Source organism: Odocoileus virginianus, chromosome 10 (genome assembly GCF_023699985.2).
Source record: "Odocoileus virginianus isolate 20LAN1187 ecotype Illinois chromosome 10, Ovbor_1.2, whole genome shotgun sequence".
NCBI lineage: Eukaryota > Metazoa > Chordata > Mammalia > Artiodactyla > Cervidae > Odocoileus > Odocoileus virginianus.
In genome coordinates, this window is record NC_069683.1 from 38,264,782 (window position 1) to 38,277,371 (window position 12,590).

The following is a 12,590-nucleotide window of genomic DNA, read 5'->3' on the forward strand; positions in this document are numbered from 1 at the left end:
ACATCACGGGTGGAAGATGTGCCTCCTGCATTGGACTCACGGAGTCTTAACTCCTAGACCACCAGGGAAGCATGTGGTATCCTTAGTTATGTCCAACTCTTTGTGGGGAAGTCTCCTGAAATATTTCTTGATACTGATTTCCAATTCATACTTTTATGGATCTACATCTGTCACTACATCTTTGCATTTTGAAAAAAAGCTTAAAATTTGTTTCTTGCATTTGTAATTAAACAGTTGACCAGTGTAAATCCAATAAGAATTTAATTGAGGCCAAATACTTGCTACTTTTAGCATGCCTAATAATTTCCATCTTTGTCTTACTTGAATAGTCCTAAGTATTAGCATTTTATTTTTCTGCTTTCCACTTATTTTTATAAAATAGGTTTAAAGAAAATATTCAAATCACTGCCTAAATCAACAGTGCTTTACAGACAATAGAACAATCCAGACAAAACAGAACCAATGACTGACAATGAATTCCTAGAAAATATGGAGTAGATATATATTTGATGAATTTTGCTTGAATTTTAAGATGAATTCTTTATCATTGTAATTCTACTTCCTTGACTGTTATGTTCAGGCTGCTTGAAATACCTAAATCAAGACTTTCCAGGTTCCCAATACAAAGATGAAAATACTAGGGGAAAACACAATTTTGGTCCACACCTTGTCTTGTGCTAGAGGTCAATATGTGAGAACAAGATAATTAGAAGGTATGTTTTCCTTCAAATAACCTCTTTGGAAATATTTGTCAAGACATTCAGTGAGAGATTTCAAATGTTACGATTTAGAGTTTCAAAATAATCCAGATAAATAAATGTAAGATGACAGAACCAAATCTTACCAACACTACTAATGTATTAACTAGTTTAATGTTTCTAATTCATGTGTATCAAAAACTTTCATCATGGAAATAGAATTATAATAAGAAATGACAAAATGAGAAAGCATAGAAGCGAAGAACTCAACTTTCGCTTGAATTGTTATTCTGCCACTTGTTAGCTGTATGATCTTGAGAATACTGCTCATCTCATCTCACTGTGTTTCAGTTTCCTCCTAGATAAAAAGAGAAAGATATCATAGATATAATCCATCTCCATACCAGAGTTCAGCACCAATTATGGGGCAGAAAAGAAGAAGATAGATGGTGATGAAAGTATCACCTGCTAAACTTCTAAAGACCAGAATTGAATATGTGGCTTAGATGTGTCACCATTATAGGCTTCCCAAAATGCAACCCCAGTGGGACCTGCTTGTCCCCCTACAACCCCGCCCCGCAGGAGCCCAACACTGTAATCATACAGCATGAAGGAACAGGATAGAGGGCCTGCTGTCTGTGGATCCCAAGTTAAAATGAAACAGGACGGGGCAGAGATAAGCATTTAAAAATTATTCTAACTCATCAGGAAGAAAACCACTCCCTCTTTCCCTGCGGAAGGAAACAGGAGTCAATAGAGAGTGGACAAAGGGTATTACACTAGTGAAGCTCCTTCTAAAATGAAGACATCAGATTAAGAGGAAGAAAGTTGTACCCCTAAACATTTCCCAGACATTTGTTCTCTTAATCCACTGGGCTTGACCATTTAACTTATAATCAACCAGGCTCTGGCTATGCCCTTGAGGGGAAAAGATGAGCAGATTTTCAGGACAGTACAGTTCTTACTTTCATAGGGTTGTTCCGCCAGAGGAGTTGCTCATGCTCTTCTATGGGTCCTCCAGGTCTGTAGTGTTGCTTCTACCCTAGAATGTTCTGAAACAGGCCAGATGAGTACATTAACTAAATTAACTTAAAGGTGACCTTGTGCCCCAGGATGAAAATCAATTATTTACTTATTTCCCAACCTACTTTATTTAATACTCTAACCATCCTCAGTTGTTGGCTGGGAGTAGCTGGTTGGAAAGATAGCCTTAGTGTAAACATAGTGGTGGATCCAGAGACTGTCAGTCCATTGAACGTCCTGCAGATGAAGATCTGAGCAGTGCATGTTCACAGCTACAATATGCATATAGCTCATTAGGGATTCCACAGTGGTACCAAGTGATAACATAAAAATACTCCAAATAACATCCTAACAATAACTTGACACCCCATAATCAAATTCTATGGTAAAATTATATTTAAAAAAATTAGATTCCCCCCTCTTGGAAATGAAGTCCAAATAAGTTAAAGTCCAAAAGGATTAAAACCCTAGATCAAATTCTCTTAACTTCATGAGTTAAAGTTAAAAAAATTAAAATCCAAAATTCATTTCCTCTCATTTTCCTATCCTGTCAATCTTAGTCAAGAGAAAGCAGATATGGGGGTGTGTCCCCTTAGCACCGAATCACCTGGAATCAATGTGGTTCCTTCAAGAACCCAGAATTAGAATTTGTCTTCATGATCCCAACTTTTATAAAAAGTCCAAAGGATTCCTAGAACATACAAATTATAAGAGTCTTAGCTCAAAAACTATACAATTTATAAAGCAAACTAATCCTTAGATCATAATAGAGTTACCACAAGAAAATATACTCCCAGATCACATCACTTAATGAGGCCAAAGACTCTATCAAAGGTACCCAAATCAAGGTGAATAAATGAAAATAATCAGGATTTCCATCTCACTAAGATTCATTCATTCACATCACAAATAATTATTGAACGCCTACTCAGTTCCTGGAGGTATTCTAGCAATGAATGAAACAGACAAAAGTCCTTGCCTTCATGGAGCAAAACTCCATTCTACTGGGGAAGACTTTCTCTAAATGAGATAAATAATTAAATATGTAACATGTTAGTGACATGATAAGGAGCGAAAAAATAAAGAGGATATTATGACGTGTTGGGAGGGGATTAGAAATTTAGTTAGGATAGTCAGGTAAGGCAATTTTGAATAAAAACCGAGAGGATGTGAAAGAGCAAGCCCTGGGGTTAATCTACAGAGAGATTCTTAAGGGCAGAGAAAATTGAAAGGAGGGAGGCAGGAGTGTTCTTGGCATGTTTAAAAACGAGGAGGGCTATGTGGATGGAGTTTAGGGAGCGAGGTGATAGAAAGTGATAAAAGATGAAATTAGAGGGACACAGAGAGCCAGATCATGTGGAACCATGTGAGCATTCACTCTGATCTGGAAGCCACTGGAGTGTTCAGAGCAGAATATTGACTTGAACTAACAAGGTCACCTGGATGCTGGGTTGAGAAGAGACTCTAAGGACCAAGTACCAAAGCAGGAAGATCATTTAGGAGGCTATGGGGATAATAGGGAAGGCAGGACTATAGCTTGGACCAGGTGATAGCAGTGAGAGGTTGATAAGTAGTTGGGTTTCTATCTATGGTTTGATGGCTCTCACTTCCAAATTTTTGGAGTTGAGAAAATGTGAGCTTAAAGTCAATTGGGAGAAATCACCCATCAAGAGGTTATCTCCCAGTTCTGATGTGGAAGGAAGAGCCACATCTCCTTTCTCAGGGAGTGACATTTGCAACACTTCTGGCTTCTAAAAACATTTAAAACTTTTCACAAGATGTCAGTCCTCATCAGTAGGTTTTACATTGAGGTACCATTCCTTCCTGTCGAGTGTATTCAAAACCTCTTACTTTCCCCTTTCCCACTGAGTCTCATGGCTCTTGGATCCCACGCTGAAGAGTGGGGCTTTAATCTCCTCACATAGCCTCCATGCTATCTTATGAACAGCACTTCAATCTCGATCCACAGGGCTTGTTGCCTTCATCTCTTGCCTCTTCTGGATGACTTCCTCTTGCTTCCTACAATTGTTTCAACAGGATAATCACCCTCAGCAGTGACCTGAACTAAAACTGCTTTTGGAACCTGTACCTCTATGGGCCTGCTGCTGCTACTGCTGCGGCTAAGTCGCTTCAGTCGTGTCCGACTCTGTGCAACCCCATAGACGGCAGCCCACCAGGCTCCGCCGTCCCTGGGATTCTCCAGGCAAGAACACTGGAGTGGGTTGCCATTTCCTTCTCCATCAATGGGCCTAGGGAGTTTCTATTACCTATCTTAAGTCCTCCTAAAGACCTTGTCTTTCCCTTGGATGTCACAAGCCTTCAGTAGCATTCCTTTCAGCAACATCTTTTTCTGCAGCAAGAGAGTAGACACCTAGTGTTACATTTCCTTCCTCTGTTCTACTGCTATCTTTCAGAAAGACTCATCTGAATTCGCAATGGTTCAACCTGATTTTAGATTGCTCCCTTTCATACTCAGCTTATAGTAAAACTAGGGTTGTTTGCTGAATTTGAGTTATCTCCTTAGTTCTGTTTTCTTACACACTTTTAATTTTGTCTCTGCTTTTGTTTTCTGGCCCAGACATGCATTTTTCTTACACACTACTCTAAGTTTTGCTTTGTGGAATCTCCCATAGTGAGGCATGAAGTCTATGCATTGTGTTTGCCTGCAGCAAAGAAATGCTTCCCCTCACCTTTCTGAGCTGCATAATATTCCCAGGAGACACTTCCCTAACAGGTCAATATGAAACCTAGGGTCTGGACTTAAGACTTGTCATTGTCTCTTCCCAGACTTATGGCGGTAGGACCTGTACTACTCTGCTGCTAGCCTCACTGAGAGCAGACCAGAACACATGCTTTTTTGCAGGCTGGACTATGTGAAAGAGAATGGGGAAGAGGAGAGGAACATCACCTATATTTGGTCTTTGTCATGTGCCCTGAGTCTCATCCCAAACTCATCAAAGTTGCTTCTCCTCTCCTGGGAAGTAATGAGTGTATTCAGGCAAGGACAGTTACTCTAATGGATATTCTCCCATATGCATGGCAATATCAGGAGTGAAGAGCAAGTGTTCCCCTATAAAATTGTGTAAAATACTTAGCATGGTATTTTACATACATTGCCTGAAAAGGGGTTAGAACTCAATAAATGTTGACTGTTATAAATAGAAAGAGAATTAAAGTATTGAGATGAAAATTATTTTCCAGTTCATTATTTATAGGAATAGCTAAAGGGGAAAAGTATAAATAATAGAAAATTATAAATTAAAAAATTATAAATTAGGAGCAAAAATAATAGAAAATTATACATAATGGCAAATTCTACAATACTGGATTATTTAGTTTTTTTTTTTTAACAGTAAACTCCTCTCGCCCCCCCCCAAAAAAAGAGTAAACCTCTACACCTAAACTGTTCTTTTAATGCTCATCTATGAATACAACCTACTTCAGACATGGAAACAGCCTCCAGACAAGTGAACATGATTTGGTCAAGTTTTTTCTCAGACCTCAGGACCACAGAACTGGATTAATCCTAATCTTTGGTTACGACACACTCTCCTCATTGGTTCCTCTCTCCCTCCTTCCATCTCTCGCTCCCTCCTTGCATGCATCCCTCCCTCCTTCCACCCGGTCTCTTTCCAAACTGCTCCCTCTCCTAAAGAATCTTACAATATCCACACCTTATTCAGAGTGGAACAGAACTTTAGGATTCTCCTGCCCTCCCCTCCTTCCCCTTCCAGGCAACTGTCTTTAGTTATTGGGCTGAGTCTGAAATTTATTTAATAAACACTGAAAGTGACAGACTGGCCACATCTGGAAGAAAACGCTGCAGTTTCTTTTGGTTTCTCCCAGAATTCTAAGTGCATCCCCAAAGCTCAAAGGAAGGGTGTGGTTTTCACTCAAACTTTGCCCTGTTTGCCAACCTCAGGGAGTCTGGGTTGAGTTAGGGGGAATGTAACAAAACCTGACAATGAATAAGTCTAATGTAGTTTGGAGTTCTATTATGAAACTTCTGTGTAGTTCTGCTTTTCACCCAGTTGTGTCATAAGAAAACAACCAAAACATTCATTTCAGTTTTTGTTAGCCATCTTTTAGAATAATACAAATACATATTCAGTATTTAAATATTCTGTATTGTAACTATCAAATTATCATACGATGTTGAAAATGTATTATGTACTGACTCACAAGTCAGTTTTAAACTCTTCTTTTACTTTCCTTTATTGTAAGTACAGTCATATGTGTGTGCATAGGTATATATATATACTATGTATAATACCACAGATCCATATAAAAATATACACATTAAAAACAGTTTTGGGACTTTTCATTATTTTGAATATGTAAGCAATTTATACTCATTAAAGAAAAAATGGACAATGCAAAAAATTTAGAAAGAAGGAAAAATTATGTCTGGAACAGTTTATCAGTTTATTCAACTGGCAACTGATACTGTTGTGCTGGGTGCTGAGAAAAATACGTAGATGACTAGGACATGGACTGTACTCTATAGGAGAGACACATTTAAGAACATGTACTTATTCAGTGTATTCAGTGAAAGATAAAGTTTGTCAAGCATCTTCAATATTCCTACATCTTCCTGTTACCTTTAACTCATTTAGAGGTGGGCTCTGTTTACCCAGAAATCAGATGATCTGTGGGGGCCTGGGCTGTGTCATGATTTAACTTGAGATCCAGCTTTCTTTAGCCTGCATGTATCTGCACTTCATTGTCTAGAGAGGCAGCAGTTGGAAAGAAATCCTTCTACTGGTTACACGGACTGGGAGGGCTGGGTGGATGAGTGATGAAAGGTTCAGGGTTGATAGTACCCGCTGAGGACAAAGAAACCACACTAAGATAAAGGTTGGAAAAGGGATATGGTTGTGGAGTTTATCAAGGACTCACTCCAAATTTCACAAGGACAATGCCAAGCAGAAAGGTGTTTCTAAGTTATTTTAAATAAAAGTTTGAAGAGGATTTTAAGAAAATAGAATTTAGGCAATAATTTAACATTAAAAAAAAAATCTTTTGGCCACACTGAATGCATGTGGGATCTTAGTTCCCTGATCAGGGATCAAACCCATGCTTCTGTCCATGCCACTGGACCACCAGGGAAGTCCAAATTCAGCAATTTTTGATCTGTAGATTAAGTCACATAGTCATCATGTGTAAAGTTAGAAGTCAAAGTTCAACTCACAGGTTTCAGACTCACAGACTTAGAGAATGCAATTATGAATATGGAAGTAGGGGGGAGGGAAGGGGGAAGGATAGTTAGGGAGTTTGGGGCCAGTGTGTACACACTACTCTATTTAAAGTGGATAGCCAACAAGACCTACTGTATAGTACAGGGAACTCTGCTCAATATTACGCGACAACCGAAAAAGATAAAAGAATTTGAAAGAGAACAGATACATGTATATGTATAACTGAATCACTTTGCTGGACACCTGAAACTAACCAACATTGTTAGTTAACTCTACTGTAAAATAAAAAGTTTTTAAAAAATCAATTGGTTTTATTTACATGTGCCTCAGCGTGTGCTAGTAATGGTAGACTTCCACTGGTTTCAGAAAATTAAAACAGTATATTTCTAAGATTTCGAGATAATAATCCTGGAATTATACCAAAGAAGTAAAATTGTGAGACTCTATATCAATAATCATTTAACATATCAAGGAACAGGAAGAGAAGTATTTCAGTCCTTCTTAGGTGAGGTGGTTAAGGCAGCTGGACACGAAAGAGAAACTGGGAATTATATAATTCTGACTTTCTTCCACTGATGAAGCAAAACCAGACAGTTTCTAGTTCTCCCTCAATTATGATTTTTATACACACACACACACACACACACACACACACACACGCAAAACTTCTAACAAAATCAACATTAATATAAACTGTTGCTTTCATTTATCCATCTGCCTACCATCCGTTCATTCAGTAAATATTTATTATGTACCTAGTATGAGGGAAAGCACTTTTTCTGGGCACTGTATTACCAAATGCATCAACTGAAGAACAATTGCAAGTCATGAAATATGAGTTCATGTAATGAAATGAAGCTATTATGAGAAACTTGGAATTTATTTACAAAATAAATTAGTTTAAACTTAAGAAGCAAATAGTAGTCAGTTTTCAAAACTGAGGGTTGTTTGTTTGTTTAGTAAAGAACACTGCTAAACTACCATGCAAGTCTCAGTTATGAGTTCCTATCACTAATGAGCAAATGAAAAATGCTTCCCATGGCAAGGAGCATCAGCAATGGATTGTTTGATTCTCATTGTGGTTTACTTCATTACACGATGAGTCACATTTTTTCCTTTGTTAGTTTCAGAAGTTGAGACAAATCTGGTGGCAATACTTCATATAGGTTACAAAAAAAGAGGTTGTTGTTCTCCAAACTGTGTATCTGACTCTCAAGTCTCCCTCTAGACTCCTAGCCAGCTTTTATTCTTTGCCAACTAGACATTTCCCCACTAGTGCTCCACAAGCACACAAACACTGTGTGTACGAAGCTTGAACTCTATGTATAATCTCCCACAAGCCTAGTCTTCTTGTATTCTCTCATAATAAATAGTACCACCATCTACTGATAGCTAGTTCCTCAAACGAGAAGTTGGATGCTCATTTAGAACTATCTTTGCTGGCACTCCCATAGTTATTTTAACAGGTCTTCAAATTCTGTTAATTTTATCTTCAGAAGAGATTCTTTGCTTCATCATCCTTGCCACTGCTTTAGTGCCATTCACCCTTATCTTGCCTGAGCCTCCAAAATGATCTTCCTGCTTCTGGTTTCTCAATACTCCACTCTATCCTCTCTACTGACATTAAAGTTATCTTTTCCTAACTTAAATACATTCATGTCAGTCTCTATCTCTCTGAAAGTCTTTGAATGGATCCTGACTCACTACAGGATTGAGTCCAATTATGTAGCACGGCCTTTAAGAATCTCTGTAATCTGGTCCTAAATGTTCTTTTCAGGCCCATCTCTCCACAAATATTATGTCTTTCTACTATGTGGGACTGCTTGTCTACATATACCGTGCATACTGCTTTTATATCCACGTGCTTCTGAATATGCCATCTCTTTGTGAAGAACTTGCACTGGGTTAAACCCTACTTATCTTTCAGAATGTAGCCCAAATATTACCTCCTCTAAAAGGCTATCTTTGAAGTCCTCTGGAAGAGTTACTTCCGCTACTCTCTGTGTTGGGCTATTCTTTGCTTGACCTTTTTGACACCTTCTCTACCATTCTCCATCTATCTTGTGCCCTGGGAGGCTGACCTCTTTTGACAACATTAACCAGCTTTTTTTTTTCTGACTTTCTGGTGGATTTAAACAATGAGAGGCCCTGAAAGAAGCTCAGAAGGCAGAAGAGAGTTAGATTGTAGTAATATTTCCCTAACTCCCTCTTTTCTTCCCAGGCCTTGGATTGACAAGGGCTGCATTAATCTACCAAAGGAGTTCCTGTTAGGTAAAACTTCCTTATAGCTAGAGCTATCTTTTTGGATTTTGGTAATAGCTCCTTTCCTTTGCCTGTTTAGGACTCGGGGTGGGAGCAGTTTTTCAATGTTGATGCTTGATTATCCCTAACTCTGCTTACAACTTTCTAAATACATTATTAAACTCTCTTTAATCATTCTTTTTGAGTATGTCATCTGTTTCCTATCCTGACTGCTATACTGCTTCTGTACAATTTAGATAACTCCTTGGCTGTATTTGACATGTTGTATTCCAATTATTTTTGCCTACCTGTTCATTTCCTCCATTAGACTTCTCAGGGCAGGTCTGAATCCAGAGAAAGAATCCTCGTGACTAGGTAGAGAAGAGCCTTCCTCTCTTAGAAGGGCTTTGCAAAATCCAGAGTGGGACAGGCAGATGCCAGAGTGAGGAGGGGTCTCTACAGTGTGTAGAAAACCTGCAGGACCTGGCAAGAATCATTGAGAATCAGGCAAGCAACTGCCTGCCTGCCTTGATCAGAGGGGTCAACCTGGCTGAAAAGAGTCTAAATTTAAAAGCAAAATCAGAAAGCAGGTACTGAAAAATGACACAATTAGCTTTGTCAATTTCTGCCTCACTTGGGCTAAAGTCTGAGATCCTTTGCCTGACATTTGGAATCCAATCATAAAGGCTTTTGGATTTCACATAATAAGGGAACCAAGAAGTATAAATAAAAGGACAGTGATTCTGTTAACCACATAAGGTTTCTTAAACTTTTACAACAGTTGGAAGTAAGACTTGGAGGACCCCAATCAGTAGGACTTTTCCTTCCAGCCCAATTTTTTCAACAAATTGAGAAATAAAAGACTAAGAGAGATGGAGCCCAAATAATAATGATAATAGCAATTTGTAGAGCACTTCTTTTGTAATAGGCACTATTCTAAGAGCTGTATATATATGAAGTCAATCTTCACAACAATTCTGTGAGTAGTTACTCAGTCCCATTTTTGTGGGTGGAGGAATTGGAGCACAAGGAAGTTAAGTAACTTGCCCAAAGTCACATGGATGTTATTAAGTGACAGATATATTGCCTTTCGAAATGGAAGACATTTATTACGGATAAACCTGATGTTGGAGATTTATGTCTATAAACAAGAAGGATTTCTAATACTGAACTTCTAGTCATGGCAGTCCTGAACTTCTACAGGCTTCCTTATATGGAACTTGTTTCTGGAAAACTTAGGTCATGGAAGAGCAAAGAAATGATCTTCCTTACAGGCAGGCTGGTTGTAAGGAGAGGGAGAGAAAGAGTAAGAGAGAGAAAAACAGACAGGCAGACAGACAGAGGGGATAAACAGGGAGCTTGCCTAAGTATACCACTTCTCTTTTCATGGTCATCAATCAGATTGAGTAAATTCTCCTTTCCTGGGGAAAGATGAGGTGTGGAGGAAATTAGGGATATTAACATTCGGGGCTTCCCTGGTGACTCAGCAGTAAAGAATATGCCCTCAATGCAGGATACTTAAGAGACGTGGGCTCAATCCCTGAGTCAGAAAGATCCCCTGGAGAAGGAAATGGCAATCCACTCCAGTATTCTTGCCTGAGAAATCCCATGGACAGAGGAGCCATGGGGTCGCAAAGAGTCAGACATGAATTAGCAACTACATAACAACACTAGTGGAGCCCTTTGCATCTAGAAGGAAACATCAGGAATCGGAAAGAGACGTTTTCCCCCTCAATGTTACGTACCTATATACATTCCTTTTTACAGTTCTCAATATCAGTACTACATTGTACTGAAATTATTTGCTTGTCTGTCTCTACCTCTTCCTTCCTGCCTCACCTTCATTCTTCTTAATGGCATACATCTTTTTTTGTTAATCTCTGAATCTCTGGTGACTAGTACATAGTACATGCTTGATAATTGTTAAGTGAAAGAATGAACAATTTTTTTGCTAAAAATCCCAGAAAATACAGAAATAAGAATTTAACAGCACACTAGGATTTGTTGTTGGCTCAGGAATCAATTAGTTGTTTCAGCTCCTAGACCTTAGGTCATCCTGAGCCTCTTTAATTCCTGGCTTTTATTTTTAATAAAAGAGCATAACAGGTGAGCTGGAGAAGCTGAAAGCTTCCTACTTACTGCTGCTGCTACCCATGGCTTTTCTGCAACTGGAATCAGACAACAGAAAGAAGCAACATAGCCTAGCAGCTCGGCATATATCTTGGTTTTCCGTTGTCTAGAAAAAAAGAGAACTTGGATTTTGGTGGCCTTCAACCTGGTTTTGAAAACCCAGTTTGCAACTTTCTAGCTGTGTGACCTTGGGCAGATTACGCTTGTGTATAGTAGTTACGTTCTAACAGTTTTTAGGCAGCTCCCTTCTGCGAGGACGTCATCAACTGTTCAGAAAGTCTCCGGTTTCACTGCTTTGATGGAATTACTCATACCCTACCTCATTGCCTCCCTTTCTATTTTTGAAATCAGCCTGCTTTATCTTCCAGACATCAGATTCTGCTCTCTGATAGCATGTGACTCTCGAGAAATGTGATTTTTCCTCTTACTTCTTTATCCTGTTTTTCTAGTTTGTGATTGTATCTCAATTAACCATTTCCTTAGTTACTGATTGACTAATGGAAACCAGCTTCATTGACATAATTGTGAACTTTGACTACCACTGACATCTATTTGAATCACAGTAGCTTGTCAAATTGCCCTGATATTTTTATTGCATCTTCCAGAACTGTTGAAGCTTACTACCAGTGGTCCCTTCAAAATGTGGCAGTTATTTTAGCCTCTCAGAAGTTATCCAAATGTAACTAACACATGTTTCCTTGACCAATCAAGTCTGTGTATTTTGTACATGGGAACACATAAATCTGGTAATGCTATATGAAATTATTCAAAACCTAAGTATCTAAAGAAATGGTCATTTATAAACCAGGGCCCATAAATGAATAATTGGGAAAGACTTCAGCAAGACCCAGTTTTTCAAAACTGGACTGCCACTATATTATGGAACACCTTCATGTCATCTTGCTTCCATTTACTAATACTTTCATGTTCCTCTTATTGCAGTAAGCCAAGTTCATTCTTGTCTTCACAGATTTAGAAACTATTCCCTGAAGGCTACTAAATAATAAGTACCAGTGACATTTGCTCATATTTACCTAGGTTGGTAAAATGTTTCCCACCCATTGTCTTACTGGATTTGAGTTCTAAAACAGAGGATCTTATATGGAGCCATCTTTAGATAGAGTAATGACTTTGTGTTTTATGTTTTTGACACCCTGGCTGTGTTTCTGTCTCCAAGACCACTGCTCATTTATTAATTCATTTAACTAACATTTATTGAATCTGCTGTTTTAAGCACTGTGCTAGAAATTCTGGGGGGAAAAAAGATGAACATGATTTGTTCCTGCATGTAAACCAGGGA

At 38.5% G+C, this 12,590-nt stretch overlaps 1 long non-coding RNA gene across 2 annotated transcripts; it reads right to left on the reverse strand.

Annotated features, from left to right (window-relative positions):
- Window positions 1–892: 892 nt before the first annotated feature.
- On the reverse strand, window positions 893–11,458 carry LOC110141969 (uncharacterized). Of its 2 annotated transcripts, XR_011489802.1 has the most exons (4): window positions 2,329–2,414; window positions 1,847–1,993; window positions 1,664–1,750; window positions 893–1,056 (listed from the first exon to the last, which is right to left on the reverse strand). It is a non-coding gene; the product is annotated as an uncharacterized lncRNA (long non-coding RNA). The 2 variants fall into 2 exon arrangements; XR_002315194.2 differs by lacking the exons at window positions 1,847–1,993; window positions 2,329–2,414 and adding an exon at window positions 11,300–11,458.
- Window positions 11,459–12,590: the final 1,132 nt, after the last annotated feature.